This window comes from Psittacula echo (assembly GCF_963264785.1).
Source record: "Psittacula echo genome assembly, chromosome: 6".
Taxonomy (NCBI): domain Eukaryota; kingdom Metazoa; phylum Chordata; class Aves; order Psittaciformes; family Psittacidae; genus Psittacula; species Psittacula echo.
The window spans coordinates 40,093,763-40,111,516 of NC_137743.1; positions in this window are offsets into that span (position 1 = coordinate 40,093,763).

The window sequence follows — 17,754 nt, forward strand, 5'->3', positions numbered from 1 at the left end:
TTTTGATGTTGAGGCCACCAGAACTGCACACAATACTTCAAGTGAGGTCTCACAGGAGCAGAGCGCTCGCAGCCCAGAAAGCCAACCTTATCCTGGGCTGCATCAAAAGGAGCGTGACCAGCAGGTCAAAGGAGTTGATCCTGCCCCTCTGCTCTGCTCTTGTGAGACCTCACTTGGAGTATTGTGTGCAGTTCTGGTGGCCTCAACATCAAAAGGACATGGAACTGTTGGAACAAGTCCAGAGGAGGGCCACGACGATAATCAGGGGACTGGAGCACCTCCTGTATGAAGACAGGCTGAGAAAGTTGGGGCTGTTCAGCCTGGAGAAGAGAAAGCTGTGTGGAGACCTCATAGCAGCCTTCCAGTATCTGAAGGGGGCCTACAAGGATGCTAGGGATGGACTATTCATCAGGGACTGTAGTGACAGGACAAGCGGTAATGGGTTAAAACTTAAACAGGGGAAGTTTAGATTGGATATGAAGAGGAAGTTCTTTACTGTGAGGGTGGTGAGGCACTGGAATGGGTTGCCCATGGAGGTTGTGAATGCTCCATCCCTGGCCGTGTTCAAGGCCAAGTTGGACAGAGCCTTGGGTTGCATGGTTTAGTGTGAGGTGTCCCTGCCCGTGGCAGGGGGGTTGGAACTAGATGATCTTAAGGTCCTTTCCAACCCTGAGTATTCTGTGATTCTATGATGCTATGATTGTTCTTCATGTAGGTAGCTAAAGAGTCTCTTAGAAATCCTTTGAGAGCTGGTATGACTCACTTTGTCATGCAGATTATGTTGCTAGGACAGACTGGATTTCTTCCCATGCAAGTTGTCAAGTGGCAGGTATAAAGCTGCACTTCAGCATTGGTGGATGAAAGGCAAGAGCCCCACAGCGTCTTCCACTAATAGCTCCTGGATTTAGGAGCACACAATGCACCCTGGATTATGGCCAGCCATTCAGACACAGCTGATTGAATTTAAGACTCATTATCTGTTTAAATACTCATAATAGGTGCATTGCAGTTATAAACAAAATTTGGGCAATGTCTATGTCCTAGGCCAAGAATAATAAAGCATATTGCTTTCAAGTTTCCTTTAAAACTAAGCTGACTAATCTCTTAAATGTTACCCTCAAAATTGCAAACAGACTTGTACTCATTGGCCGAAGTATTTTGTATGGTTAGCAGTCAATCAGCACTGAATGTTAAAGAAATTAATCCTCAAAAATTCAAAATACGCCAAATAGTTGGAGAAAGAGTAGAAGCTGACTTTGTCACTTTGCAGATGTGGACTGCAGCTTTCAAAGAAAAGCAGGAGGAGCTATATAGCAGCAAGGCGTTGCAGTGAAATTGGTTGGGCTCTGTGTGCAGACTTGAGAAGGCCTGTGCAAAAGCAGCTAGATCAAGGTTTTCAGAACTTTTGCTTTCATTGGCTATACAAAGGGGATCTTGGACTGCTCACTGCTTGGACTGCAGTCACCTTGTGCCACAGAATTCAGGGGGAGTTTTACTCATGGGGTAATTATTATAGCAGTTTCAAATGTCCTTATCTGCTTTTTAAGATAAATGGATGAAAGTATTTTTTTATTATTTTTTTTCTGCCTTGACAATGGATAACTATGTTTACTATTGCTTTATAAACACAAAGTTGGTTACTAATGAGATGAGTAAAAGGGAGAGGTTTAGCTGGAGTAGCCAGGGAGGAGGAGGTGATTATGTTATGACCTAAGCACATTAGATTTTAGATTTAAATGTCAGAGTGGCAGGCTGTCCTCCAGTAACCACGGTCATGTTGGGAAGTCACTGCTGATCTGCAAGAGCCGTATTTCTCTAAACTCCAGGGAATGCAGCAACGCCAATCTGTTTACATGGCCTGCTTTGGGATTTGAGCTGAACAGTGTGTTTGTGCTTGTTTGGTGAAGGAAATTTATTGGAGATGCTGACCTGGGCCAAGTTCCTTAACTGAAGTGGAGTTGACTTGGAGTTGATATGTCAATTGATTTCTATGCATTGTGAATTTATAGTGTTAACTTAATGTGAGTAAGAGTAAAGGCAAAAGCATTGATTTCAGAATTCTGAAGAGTCTAGCTAAAGGGGAAAATCAAGGAGTAAAATATAATGTAGAATACAAGAAGCTTTAAAACTCTTTGGATTTTTCTGAGCAGTCTGCGCTGTTACCAAACTTGTTCTTCAGAAGTCTGAAAAACTCTTGATGAGCTTAGAAATCTGAACCAGAAACTTAAAAAGAAAATCGTGACACTTCTGGCAGCATAGAGTTAGGACTCATCTCCAGCAGGAAATACTATGATTAAGCTGGAAGGTTTGCAGCCATAAGCTTGCCTTTTATTGGTACTAAACCAATTTGACCATACCTAGGCTTCTGGACAGTAACTGTTAAGAATTTCATTGACATTACCTTCAGAGGTAAAGTATTTTGGTTCTTTTATAGTTAGAACAGATCTAAAGAAGGAAGTTGATGGAATTTAGGTGGTTATGGATCTGCTCATGTGTTCTGTCCACACATTATCACACAAATGTGTTCCTTATTAAGAAAGGTACAATAATTATTCCTGTTTACCAATGCTTTTTTTCCTGTGTTCTTTAAGAAGTTTTCACACATTCTACGAGAGAGAAGAAAGACCCCAAGTTCCAGAGCAACCAGTATTATGTGGTCAGAACACTGTTCCAGCAACTGGGAGAAATGGGTTTGACCTCTCTTCAGTAAACCCAGGTCTCCCAATCCTTTACACTTTGCCCAGCTGCTAAAGGGAATGATGATCGATGTACCACCTCCCATCCTTAGTGATCCCTACTCAGCTATTGGAAAAAAAAAAAACCTACAAACCTCAGGCAAACAGAAATTTCATCTCTCTCTCCTTGGTGCAATGCCAGATCCTGGAGAGGAGCAGATCTGAAGCTTACAGTTACTGTATTCTTAGTAACTGTAGACGATGGGCAATGCACAGGCTTCTAAGCGGCATCTAAAATCACCATGATGATAATTCTGGGTCTCACTGCTGATATACCAAAGTCTGTAGCTCATCAGACCTTGATGGCATAGAGATGCCCAGAACACATGGATGGTGGTGTCTCTAAAGAAGCTGTCCTATCTGCCCTTCATTTCCTTGTGTCTCCTGTATCGAGAGTGTTTGTGCTGCCATGTGGCAATCCGGACTGGGAAATGACCCATCTTAAAAATGAACACTGAACAAAGTTGGTTTTAGCTGGCTGATTTCCCAAATCCAGTCCAGCCTGTGGTCAGAGAACAGTGTGCCATTCCAGGAGGGGATGGTATGCAGCAGGGTCAGTAGGCTCAGCAGGGGTGAATAACAGCTAGTATCAGTAGTGCTGCCAGATGGCATGGCTTAAAGCACTCGTCAAAATACAGCCTCATTGTCTGATGTGGTATAAGGTGCCTCAGCATCATTAGGGGGTTCCACGTGTTGTTTCAAGGAGCCTACATTTTAGGCATCTCAAGACATAGTCTTTTTTTCAGTTTTTTTTCCTTGCAAGGCAGGAGCTAAAAATATACCTGATAATAACATTCAGCACCTTTAGATGTCAAATATCTACCTCTTATAAATGCACAAATCCACTTTCAACATAAGCAAAATTACAAATTAAATACTCTATACCCATCTACATTATTTACAGAAAGGATCCTGAAATATGCCCAGCAGGACTTGTGAATGTTTCAGCTTCCCTAACACATGTGTCCCAGAACACAGTGCTATGAGGCAATGCAGTGGTTTAGTAAATAGTCCCAGCACGACCGCTAGAAAGCAAGCAATGAAGAAGAAATCATCCAAGATACACGTTGTTAGGCTTGAATCACATTCCAGTTCTTCGGCTATAAATCACTGCATGTTAATTAAATACTTCTTCCAAATAACAGCGTTAGTGTTTCAGTGAGAATTACTGGTTTATATTGGCAGAACAAATTCCAGTGTGGGGGCCATTTTACATGCAGATGAAGTAAATGAGAGGGAAAAGAGAATAGGAGAGGGGCTAGAGGAGATGTGCCTGTCAATAGTATTATTCCATGCTTTTATTTTATTTTATGAATGAATAGAAATTGATTGTTTATATTCCTTAGGAATAAAAAAACGTTGCCTCTGAAAATCCCAGGTGTGTCCCAGGGTAAGCAGTGGCCATAACATAGACTGCAACAGAGGGCAAGATGTTTCTTTGATCTGTCTCTGACCTGAACGACAGATTCTGAAACTGTCTGTATAAAAAAAAAAAAAAAAAATTTAAAAAAATGGTCTTTTATGTTTCTTGCCAAACTTTGTAGTCATCAGGATTCTGAATGAACACTCTATCAAGATAATCTTTTGGGGAATGTTTAAATAACTGTCTTAGTCTCTGGAAATGCTTTTTGAAAGAGATCGTGAGGTTTCCACCTTTTTTCTTAATTTCCAAATTTTATTTAATGCATACCATTCTTCAGGAAAGCAACACCTCTTGAGTGTAAAGCAAATAAGGCCCTGTATTAAATAGAAAGCCATGGTATAGCTGAGATATATTAAAAAGTAAATATGTGTAAATTAAAACATGAGAATTGCTTATGTAGAGGATATGTCTGTGAAGTAATCCCAGTATTATATAGCTTTGGCCTTGGCATGTTACCGGAAAAACTCAGAACTCTAAAGAGTGAAGGAGGATCACTTTGCCTGGAAAACTGTTAATGAGAATTGGATGTATTAGGTTTAGTTTATTAACACCACTGTTTTGGTCAGCTCAATCCCCAATTCACATAAACCCTAGCTTTCATAAATTGTGTTTTGACATTCCAAGTTTTACCTTCTGTAAGTTTTAACAAACCTAACAGGGAAAATTGTTGAGAAAGTAAAAATGAAAAGCTCACATTTTTAGAGAATGCAGCTTCTCTTCCCAGCTTCTACCTCCATCATTCAGTCTTTTGGCAGAGCACAAGCTGCAGAATGCTGAATAGACTGCTTGCAGATATTTTCATGTAATTCGATTTCTTTTGCCCTTTTGTTGTTGAAACGCCCAGTGTGAAGCCAAGGATTGACTCATGGCTGTCTCTTACTCTTCTGTGGAAATCCCACTTCCTTCTCCACAGAGATATTTCCACAGACAGGCCCTCCATGGTTTATATGTAAGATTTCATGGGTTGGTTTTCTATATTTCTTTTCCATTTTTCTTTTTCTTCTTTTTCTCCTTTTTCTTCTTTTTCTTCTTTTTTCTTCTTTTTCTTTTTCTTATTTTTTCTTTTTTTCTTTCTTCATTTTTCTTCTTCTAATTCTTCTTCTTCTTTTAATTCTTCTTCCCCTTCTTCTTCTTTTCTTTTTCATTTTTTTTTTCATTTTTATTTCTATTCAAAATAAGATGAGGTTTAATTGCTTTGGATGAACTTGTATTTCAATTTCTTCCCATGCTCCCATGAAGCACTCTTGAAAATAAAGACACAACAGCCGTTAGCCCAGCTAATTTCCACCTGAAATGTTACTAACTCTTAAGAGCTCTGTTTAGATTTTGCAGGATTTTTTTAAACACTGTTTTTTTATGCCACTGATTCTGGCTGAGCATATTTTGCCATGTCCAGCTCTTAAATAAGTGGCTTATATTCCCTGATACTCTGGTTTAGATCTGTCAAGTCATTATGGTTGCATGTTAGATCGACATCTAAAACATCTAGTGTGATGTTATTCACAGCTAAAGGCAGCCTTAGAATACAGTATTTTTATTATTTCACCAAGAAAATTGACCAAAAATTTTAGGGAGGAGAAAACTGTTAACAAATTTGGGTAAAAAACAGTCATGGCAAGTGAGAAAATATATTGAAAGAGCTCCAATATTTTGAAAAAGAAACCATTCCATTTTTCATTTCAGACATTTTTGAAACAGCAATTTTTCATAGTTAAGTTGTTTTAAAACCTGAAATGAATAATAAGTATTCAAAATAAAAAACTTGATCCAAAATCAGTCTGATTCACTAAAAAAATCACTTTCTATTTTGAAATAACAGACAACTTTATTCTTTTTTATGTTTTCTTCCTTGTGTTTGGCCAGCAAATAGAAAATTCATGGGTTTTATTTCTTTACTTGGATCTCTGCACAAACATTTCTCAGTATGAGTGTGCAGGCACTAACGGTCTTGCATCGAAGTATGGGATATTCAACATTCAGTAGTTTCGGTAAGATTTGTATCATCCCAGCTTTTGGGGAATGATGATTCATTCACTCTACAGCTGCATTGCAGTGCTCTAAGTTTGGGATATTGATTTTTTATTTGATGCATCTGTTAATATTCAGTGAGGACAGTTCCTGGAATGACAACTGCAGTCCTTCTGCTTAGACTGCCAGCTTGATGGCTTTTCAAATACTCTGCTAAATTTGGACTGAGATTCCTTTAAGATACCTGAAGCTGTTCTGCAAACAACGGAGTATCAGAATGCACACTTGTTTTGCCTGTATTGAAGCATGTATATGAAAAAAAAAAAAAAGGAAAGCTCGAGTAACAAAGAAGTAAACAAAAATTAGCCTAGTTTTCATTGGGATGATCCATTGTGGCAATGATTTCAAGGGCAGCCTTCGATTATTTTTCCCCCTTCAGGCTGAAATTGCATACTTAAAGATACTGAGTTTTAGACTTCTGATTCGTCTTGCTTTTGGCCTAGACACAAGTCACAGTTTTGTCACTTGAATCAGCTACACTTTGTGATAGTGCAAAGTTTTTCTGAAATTGTGTACTCATGTATCTACACCTTGAAGTGCAGAAATCTGTATGCCAGTAGGCACTTTCTGTAGTACTATTTAAAGATTCCTTTCACTGAGAAAAGAAATCTTTTTGACTTACTTGTTTGTTAGATCTGCAAGAATTCCCTTTTTACCTTTTCATCTTTAAGTGACAAAAAATTCTAATTTTCCATTTACAGTCCCATTGTGACATTTTTTCTACTGTGTCCAGAGTGGTATTTAACAATATTTACTGTTGGTGCTCTCTTAGCAAGACAAATACGAAATGAATATCAGCTGTAATGCTGCTGAAACCTCAGAATGACTAAGAATGTTTAACAGCAATTAGCTGGGTTATTGTTACCCATTTTTTTAAGGGGTAACAGGTTCAAACTTAAACGGGGGAAGTTTAGATTTGATATAAGGAAGAAATTCTTTACTGAGAGGGTGGTGAGGCACTGGAATGGGTTGCCCAGGAAGGTTGTGAATGCTTCATCCTTGGCGGTGTTCAAGGCCAGGTTGGATGAGGCCTTGGGTGACATGGTTTAGTGTGAGGTGTCCCTGCCCATGGCAGGGGGATTGGAACTAGATGATCTTAAGGTCCTTTCCAACCTTAACTATTCTATGATTCTATGATTCTATATAGGTTTAAAAGAACTATAGTTCATTGACATATTTGTGCAATTGAATTAATCTTTTCTGAAAGTGATTGCTTTGCCAATTTGAATTGTTATTTAGGAGGGAATTATTCTAATGGTATGCTAGATGGCCCAAACTGGGAGCTGGCAGACTAAAAGCATGGAAAACAAGAAAAAAAAAATACTATAAAAATGAAATTTGATCACAGTCTGCCAAGTATGTGAAAAAAGTAAAAAGGAATTTTCATAACGATGTAAATAGGAGGAATTTGAGACCACAGTCACGTAAAAATAACTTAATGGAGAGAGATGTTACTATAGAATAGGATTGACCTTTTTCTTTCATATGAGAAAGATGACAAAGAGAATATACCTTAAAAAAGATGTAAAGCAAGGAGAATACCAACTCCATAAAAACACATGTACATCAAAATAATCTGGGAAGGCGACAGTGGCTCACAGCCATAGGAAATAAATAAATATCTAAAGCACAGAACAATTAGAAGAGGAAAGTGTGATGTTATCCACAGCAAATAACTGACTCAGTAGTACTGTATGTCAGGCTGCAAAAGCTGGGGATTGCTTCTTTTCACAGGTCTAGATTGCAAACAGGTTATTCCTTTAGTGAAGATGCTGATGGTGATTGTCAGTGACTACCTAGAGGAAAAACTCCAAGTGTTGCTGTTTTGGAAGCAGCAGGTATAATCCATACCATTATAAAACTATTTCCAGCCAACTTGTGCAACTGGGCATTTCCAGGTTTACAAAGCGATGCCAAGAATATCAGTTAGCACCATACAGGATGCTGTAATCATGGTATTGCATGCGTAAGGCAGTGATCAGAGGCACCAGTTTGTTTCTCTTGAGCTCACAGGATATGAGCTGTGTTCACAGATATAAGCGAATCCACAGCCTAACTCTTCACAGAAGGTTAGAATATGGGTGACAGAGATCTAATATATCATGCTAAACGAAATAAGACAGAAGAAAAGCTGATAAAATACTGATTCACCATGGCATTAGGAAAAGACAGAAAAATCATTTCCTCAGAAGTTGAAGCAGACAGCAGGAGGGAGGAGAGAAGATGAATGTGCGGTGGAGTAGGATATGAGTGTTGCAGACATAAAGGGACATCTTAAGCAATGACTGCTGAGACTAATCCTCTGAGTATGCTATCACCATATTCATCCATTTGGGTTTTCAGAAAAGAATTCAGCATAATACTGCAAAGCTGATTAATGTGTAAGATTAGCTTTTGTGAAACTGGAGGTACTGCCCTTGAGATGGCAAGGTGACTGTAAGACCAAGGATAGATTCTGCCACTACCATGGCAGCATCTAGGATGGTAAGCTAACATTTGGTTTACCAAAGGGCATCCCCGTGGATGATCCCTGTATTCAATTACAAAATCTGACGTACCACACAAAATGAGGAGTGAGATACTAATAAAGCAAAATAAAAGTAATGGAGAATCACAGAATCGTAGAACACCAGGTTAGAAGGGACCTCAAGGATCCTCTGGTCAAACCATTCTAGGCCAAGCATGACCTAGACTACATGTCCCAGCACCCTGTCCAGCTGAATCTTACCTGTATCAAACACTAAGGAGTCCACCACTTCCCCAGGGAGGTTATTCCAATGGCTGAATGTTCTCAGTGTGAAAATTTTTCCTCTTGTGTCCAGTCAGAACCTCTGCAGGAATAACTTGTACCCATTACCCCATATCTTTTCCATGTGGCCACTTGTAAAAAGGGATCTCCATCTTCTTTTTAGCCACCCTTTAAGTTCTGGAACATGGTGGTAAGATCTCCCTTGAGCTTTCTTTTCTCAAGGCTGAACAAACCCAGCTCTCTCAGCCTTTCCTCATACAGCAGAAGGAAAGCTCTCCTCATAGAGGGAGATTTCTCTCCTCATTGAGGGAGAAATTGAGTGAAGTGGTATATAATGGCTGATGGCTTTTGAAAATAGAAAAGTGCAGAATGCTGAAGCTGCTCAGATGAGTGGTGCAGTTTGACTTCAGAGCTATCAGAAGGGAGTACTAGTGCCCAGTGAGCCTGGTGACAGGCTTCCTGGGAAACCAGCCTAAGGCACATCGTGGGGAGTGCTTTGTTCTGAACTGTAAACATCGTTTTCCAGATCTAGGGCATCAGTCTGCAGTTCTGAGCAGGGGACCTCTGTCTGCTTGGGATTCACAGTGTGTCTGGGCACCTTGCCACAGGGTGGGTGTGGGTGTGCATGCTTCTGAAGAGGAAAGCAGACCTTAGCCTGGTTTTTGCAAAATGAGCTGCTGACAGAGCAGCAGTGCTGCAACCTGAGCTTTGAAGGCCTGTGGCTCAAGGGGTCTGAAGGAAATAGTGGAGAAAGAGCCTGAACAGGTAGCCCCTGGTGATTCAGGCATTTTCTGTTTGCCCTGGATTGGAGGACCTGCCCCAAATCTGGCATTTCTGTAGCCACTGGATGAAACATATGACAAGGTCAGTGGCCTCCAGGTTTTCCAAAGTGTTGAGTTCAAGGATGAATCCATCTACCAGGAATATCAAACAGAAACAATGCATTAAGAACACAGAGCAGGAGACATTTTGATGACCCCTTATAAGGCAAAATTTTTCGAAGTATTTAGGTACCTGACAAGATTTTCTCAAGTATTTGTGCACAAACTCATGGGAGTATTTTCCTTCTGAAAATTCCCTACCTGCTTCTTTTGGGGTATGAAAATAATTTTTAAACTCCAAGATGTTATGAGATGGACAAATGAATGGGATTTAAAGTGAAACTGGTGAAAAACAGTGGACATGCTGTGAATGCCCATTGGAGTCTCACTTAATGGAAAGGCTCTTAATTTGCACACTTAAACTAGATGCTCAGAGTTAAGATAGTGTGAATATCTGTGCTATGTCATATGCCAGTGAAATAATTATAATCATAGAAGACTAAAACAAGCCTTTATGAATGCTTACTTAGTTTAATTATAAAGAAAAATAATTAAAGTAGCAAAGATTAGTGTTTACTTTGTATGCAATATTCTGTCAATTTTGCAACAACTTGTGCAATATCTTACCGAAAATGTAATATGAGTTTTTACTGTGCTCTTTCATTTAGTTACTAGTTCATTCTGTCTACTTGGTGTATTTTAACAGTTGCCAGGACAAGGATCATTCTCACAGTTCCACAAAACTCACATGTTGTCACATAGTTAGTATAGATGCATAAACCATCAGAGAGGAAAAGCATTTTTTACTTTCTGTAGAAGTAATTATTCACTGGAGCTTAATGACCGTCCTTTGTTAGCATAAGTATTTATCTCTACTATTTCACACATGGGAGGATTTCCTAGAATTACCCATTTTTTTAAAGCATATAAGCTTACAGGAATGTTTATTTCCTCAAAGTGCTTGAACACAAAGTCTTTCTTGCAAAAATTGTCTCCATGTGTTTGAATGGTTACCAGTGATTTGAATGGCGTGTGCCAGTCAGCAGTCCATAGCTGTTTTGGGGTAACTCTCTCTTGGTGTTTCCCTTTAAAGCTGCTCCACTTTGGCTAGAAAATTAAATAGTCCTTCTATCCAAGGGGATGAGAAAAGCATTATTCTATGAATGCTGGAAGAACAAAGCCTGGGTCATGTTTTTTAATCCATTGGCTGTTAGTTATCTACTATTCAGAGAACAAAACTCAAGTCTCCCAACTCTGGTCCTAAGGACCTGAATTCTGTACATCTGACTCTTTGTATAAATTGATTGTGCAATTCAATTTTAATGTTTCTACAAACACCTCCAAAATTGTTGGAGTTTGCTTTGCAATGGCTAAAGTTGCAAGTTATTTTTTCCTTTTAGGAGTTTCTTGGCAATCTTTGGAGCCAGTTTGTCTTGGCATCCCCCTACCATATTCCCACTTTTCAGTATCATATTCTAAAAACTGTGTTTACAACATTTTGTGATGTGTTTAATATATTTATGTAGTTTAAAAGTGTAACCATAGAAGAACATCTGTGAGACACTTGTAAATTTTGCTTCTCTATGTATTTTTAATTTTGATAGGTTCAACTATTTAGGACTTTATATATTTATTTCAATAGAGGACTTCAACGGACAAATATTTTAACCTGGCAAATGTCCAGATTTTTTATAAGTGAATCCATTATACTCTTCTAACATCTGCTCTTAATAATCCCAAATGTCTTTGGTTTGTTCTACTTTTATATGAAGTTTTATATTTATTATTTTTTTAACTAAAGTGCCATTACACAGATTGGTTGATTCTTTTCTCATTGATGTTGCTGATAAAAATGAGCCCTGCTTCCAATGAGAATTAGACTATAAGACAAAGGGGAGTCAGTTTTAAAATATTTATTTCTAAGACAAAATACCTTCTAAAGATTAACTTAACAATGCGAAAATAAATAGTATAATCATTGGCCAAATAAGTTCTCACATTATAAAATTTCTCTAAAATTGCATCATCTGAAACACAAAGGGGACAGAAAAAGTTAGGAAATTTCGTCAGAAATTCCTTCTGCCTTCCCTTCAAGTATAACAAATGTGTGACGGTTTAGAAAACCTGTTTTGTAAATTCGTCAGGAAGTATCTCATTAGTCCAAAGCATAAATGTAAGCATTTCATCAACTCATTTCTACATCTCTATAACACTTTTCAGCTTTCACTGAAACAGAAAGCATACAAGCAAAGACAAATTAGAAAAGAAGGTTCACATACTCAGGTAGGCCTACCAAATCTCACTGCTTTCCTTCATTTTGGATGAATTTTCATACTTAAAGCATCTTCTAGTCAAATGCATTTTAAAGGAAATAGGTATTTTAAAATCCTGTCCTGTTATTTTTAAAAGAAATTTCACGAACAGCAAATGCCAAACTAATTTTTTGTAAACCACAATATCATCTGGAATATATATGACATAATTCTGTGCTATCTGACACTGTGGAGTCTTTTGCTGGAGTACTGTTTAATTTTGGCATGACACTTCAAGAAGGATGCAGGCCACCTGGAAAGAGTACTGAGGAAAGGAACAAGAACGATTAAGTCTAGAAAATGTGACCTACAAGAAAGATGAAAAGAACAGCCTGTTTATTTTTAAGGAGAGACCTGAAGCAAGATATAGTAACAGTTTAACATAACTTTTCTGCTACTAAGAGGCAGTAAAAAAGCTGTTACTTTGATCTGCTGAAGCAAAAAGAAGAAATAGGCTGAAGTTGCATCAGGAAAGATTTTAGTTACGGCAGGATGTTTTGGTTAAAAAGTAGTTAAAATGTTAGAAAGTTAAGCACCAAGAGGCTGTGGAATTGCCATCACTGCAGATTCATACAGTCTACACAAGTATGTGCCAGGAGTAATTTAGGTCTAATTATTTCTGCCATATGTCATATCTTTGGGATCTGATGGTTCTTAAGCTCTCCATGGAGGTCCTGGGGCGTGGGACAATTCTTCAACTTGTTCTTTGACAATTCATTTAATTGGAAAAAAACAACCAAACAAAGAAAAAAAGTTTAAATACAAGGAAAATTGTTTAAAATGAGATAAAAAAAAAAAAATAGCACTGAAAGTGGCCTTCTTTCAAAGAACACCAATTCCAAGCTTCTCCTCAAAAGTCATCTCAAAATAAGTTTGGTGTTCTGTCTGTTTGGCTGTTCTAAAACTTTTCTGGGCTTCTGGTTTTAAAATGTCTTCTGCTTTTCAGCCTAAATATAACTCTGTACAGGATGGGATGGAATAACATAGGATGGGATAAGATAGAATGGGATGATATTGTTGTTGGGCTAGGGCTAGCTTTTTCCATTCTGTAGGTTAAACAGCCCTTCTATTCTCTGGTTTCCCACAATGTAAATTCAGCCAGTGGTGTCATATTAGAATCATAGAATAGTTAGGGTTGGAAAGGACCTTAAGGTCATCTAGTTCCAACCGCCCTGCCATGGGCAGGGACACCTCACACTAAACCATGTCATCCAAGGCTCTGTCCAACCTGGCCTTGAACACCGCCAGGGATGGAGCATTCACAACTTCCCTGGGCAACCCATTCCAGTGCCTCATCACCCTCACAGTAAAGAACTTCTTCCTTGTATCTAATCTGAACTTCCCGTGTCTAAGTCTGAAATCACTACCCCATGTCCTACCACTACAGTCCCTGATGAATAGTCCCTCCCCGGCATCTTTGTAGGCCCCCTTCCCCTCTTTCACTTCAGCCATTTTAGTTTTTTCTCTTTAGAAAAACTTAGGTATTCTTTCACTATCTCTTTCCAGCACTCCTGTTTTGTTACACTTCCCACCAAGTAATTTTTTGAATGAGATTACAGTTTCTTGCAAAAAAACTCCAAATGAACGGCCTTCTCCTGCATGCTTTTACATTTAAATACACCATTCTGGGTATCGTTCTCAAAGCTATAAACAATATGATTGTAATACAGTCTGTATCACCGATAGTAATACATGAATCTTAGACTACAAAAACTATAAATATTTTCACTGGTTTCATTCACTTATAAATAGAAGAATAATGAAAATTTTGGTGCTTGATATTTAAATTAATGCAAAGGAGATTCGTGACCCACATACATTGCTGTTGTTATCATCCTTGGCTTATCGATTAAGCTACTGGACTGTTTTTTCTCTCTGCCATTGAAATTAGTGTTACATCACTGTGGGTTTCACACCACAGTTTGGGAACTACTAAGATAGGTGTTCATTTTGGATGTTGGTCAAAGCCACAGAACAACTTTCAAACAGCATTTCTTAACATAGGCATGTATGGAAAGAGTTAAGGAAAGCCCTTCCCTCCAGTTTATGTAAGAGTTTCTGGGATATATTTAAATGTGGAAAAATGTGGAAGAAACTTCAGAAATTACTGTCAGATGAATGTCTCGAAGTGCCCATGTACAGCTGTGGAATACCTTTTTGTTGGTGAGAGTTTCTGCTGGGTTTCCTTTCCAGCTCACTTGGGAGGCAGATGTGTAGAACTGAATGTTACTTTAGTGTTGCTTCAAGTTGCACAGGCTTACGCATAGGCTCAGTCTGGAGCATTTGTCTAATGTTAATGCTGCACAACAGCAAACATTTCGTTGTTTCCTGAAGTATCAAAATTGACCATATCCAATTGCTCTTCACTATAGAACATGTGCTGAACACTGCAGAGTTTTTGTTACTGTCCAACAAAGATGAAATTAATTAATCTGAGGAATTGTTTAGAGGAGATGATAATAGACATCTGAATCCTGAGTTCAAGACTGGATGATGACTTATGATGCCTTACACCCTCAGTTATTCTGTGCTTCATAAGCCATTGTATGTCTTTGGACATATTAACAGCCAACCTTCTTCCTCCAAGGAGGTATACATTTGTTCAAACATTAGACCTTGTATATATTAAGAGATGTTCTCAGATACTGCCATGATTAGAATTGTTTGCTATTTTATGTCCTTTACTTATCAAGCTGCTTTTTCTAAAAGAGGCCTTTCACCATTAACAGTTAACTTCAGTAAAATAGAATCATAGAATCATAGAATAGTTAGGGTTGGAAAGGACCTTGAGATCATCTAGTTCCAACCCCGCTGCCATGGGCAGGGACACCCCACACAAAACCATGCCACCCAAGGCCTCATCCAACCTGGCCTTGAACACCGCCAAGGATGGAGCATTCACAACCTCCCTGGGCAACCCATTCCAGTGCCTCACCACCCTCTCAGTAAAGAATTTCTTCCTTAGATCCAATCTAAACTTCCCCCCGTTTAAGTTTGAACCCGTTACCCCCTTGTCCTGTCACTACAGTCCCTGATGAAGAGTCCCTCCCCAGCATCCTTTTAGGGCCCCTTCAGATACTGGAAGGCAGCTATGAGGTCTCCACGCAGCCTCCTCTTCTCCAGGCTGAACAGCCCCAACTTTCTTAGCCTGTCTTCATACAGGAGGTGCTCCAGTCCCCTGATCATCCTCGTGGCCCTCCTCTGGACTTGTTCCAACAGTTCCATGTCCTTTTGATGTTGAGGACACCAGAACTGCACACAATACTCCAAGTGAGGTCTCACGAGAGCAGAGCAGAGGGGCAGGATCACCTCCTTTGACCTGCTGGTCACACTCCTTTTGATGCAGCCCAGGATATGGTTGGCTTTCTGGGCTGCAAGCGCACACTGAAGCTGGCTCATGTTCATTTTCTCATCGACCAACACCCCCAAGTCCTTCTCTGCAGGGCTGCTCTGAATCTCTTCTCTGCCCAACCTGTAGCTGTGCCTGGGATTGCTCCGACCCAGTTGTAGGACCTTGCACTTGGCATGGTTAAACTTCATCAGGTTGGCATCAGCCCACCTCACAAGCGTGTCGAGGTCCCTCTGGATGGCATCCCTTCCCTCCAGCATCTCAACCGAACCACACAGCTTGGTGTCATCAGCCAACTTGCTGAGGGCGCACTCAATCCCACTGTCCATGTCACCGACAAAGATGTTGAACAAGACCGGTCCCAACACCGACCCCTGAGGGACACCACTCGTTACCGGTCTCCAGCCGGACATCCAGCCATTGACCACAACTCTTTACGTGCGGCCATCCAGCCAGTTCTTTATCCACCGAGTGGTCCACCCATCAAATTGATGTCTCTCCAATTTAGAGACAAGGATGTCATGTGGGACAGTGTCGAAGGCTTTGCACAAGTCCAGATAGATGACGTCAACTGCTCTACCCCTGTCCATCAGTTTCGTAACCCCATCATAGAGGGCCACCATTTGGTCAGGCATTTATTCATTGTTGCACGAGTGTCTTTCTCAAGAATTTCAGTATGCTTGTCTATTACAAATCATCTCCCAGTTGGTATACACTCCCTGCTCTTTATGAGTTAGTCACTATAAAGACATTTTCGTGATCTTGTGGGATTGGCACACTCCTACCACAGAATGGAACAGTTCACTTTGGCATAGACACCTCTCTCTGATGTTAAGATCATTACAATATCAACTCATGTTGCAATATCATCCAGTGGGATTTGCATAGAATGTCAGAGAGGAAAGTTGTCCTGTGCAGAGGATATTCACATCAGACTTCTTTCAGAAGGAGAAATTCTAGCATCAGCCTAAGAGGATTCTAATTCTACTGATTCATGTGAATCAGTAATTTGTCTTCTTAGTTTACCAGTCAACGATATTGCTGTTGAAACTTTCCTTTGGTTTCCATTCCTTCCATCATGCCTCTTTATTGTTTCTAGGTTCCCAAAAGATATGAATATGTCACAGCTCCAAAGCAGAGTGCCAGTCTCCTTCAGCTAACAGAAAACGAACGTTCCAGAGCAACACACTCAGCACTGTTTCCTCCATTCACTACCACCCCAAAAATTTATACTGCCATCTTCACAACTCATCCCAGATGACCTCAGATACATGTCTTGGATGTCAATGTTTAGAAAGCAACAGACTTTGACCAATATGCTTTCAGAGAATGAAGCTGAATTAACTTGGACTTTTATCTATTGGGCATTAAAGCAGAAAACAAGTAGGAATAAAGCACCAATCCTCAAATCTAGAAAGAATAATCAGAGTAGGGCTCCTGCCTCTGTGCAATGAGATACCTCTCTGCAGTGCTTTCTTGTTTTGCTGACAGAGAAGCTGTAAAGTGTTGTGGGACAAGCAGTATGGTGGGGGCAATCAATGTGGTGGAGACTGGTAGACAAACTGGCAGGCAGTATTCCTGGTCCCAGCATCCTGCTCTGTGGTAGCTCACTTGCACAGCAGAAAAGAAGGCAATTGTCCAGGGTGCCCTGAATGTCCCAGAATGGGCAAAGGAAGGCAGCAGGCTGTCGTTGGCTTCCTGGGATACCTGAGCAGAAAGTCTCAGTGTCAGGCCTTGACATCAGAGTGCACAAGCTTTGTCAAGACCAAGAAGACATGTGTATGTTGTACATCTACCACTACACACTGAAGGTTCAAACTCAAATGGGTAAGGCATGGGTGTGCACAATAGGAATGCACACACAGGTGAACTTTATTGGAAGAATAGGTTTGCTCTCCTCCGTGAGCACTGAAGAGGGACAGGTCAAAACATTGGTGTTTTGGTGGAAAGTGCCTTGCTACTCTGGTGCAGGGAAAGGGCTCACTCTCAGCTCTGTTTCTCAACATCCCTTCAGCATCTGCCTGAGTGGTAGGTGGGAGGAATACGTGCATGTGTCTGTGTACACACTGTAGCCAGGCATTCATGTTCTTACATTAAGACCTGAGTGATGAAAAATATCTTCCTCATTGGTACAAGTCATCAATGTAAAATATTCTTGAGTAGGCACAGAGTCCTCCACCCTTTCCTTTCATCTACTTTCATACAGTTGTGTTCATGCTCATGAACACATCTTTTTCTATAGCTCCTGACTCAGAAGTTACCAATGTTATCAGAACTGGAGAGCAGAGTCTTCCAATGGCTGCTCAGAAGTGTGGAGCATTTTCCATCCTCTCATCT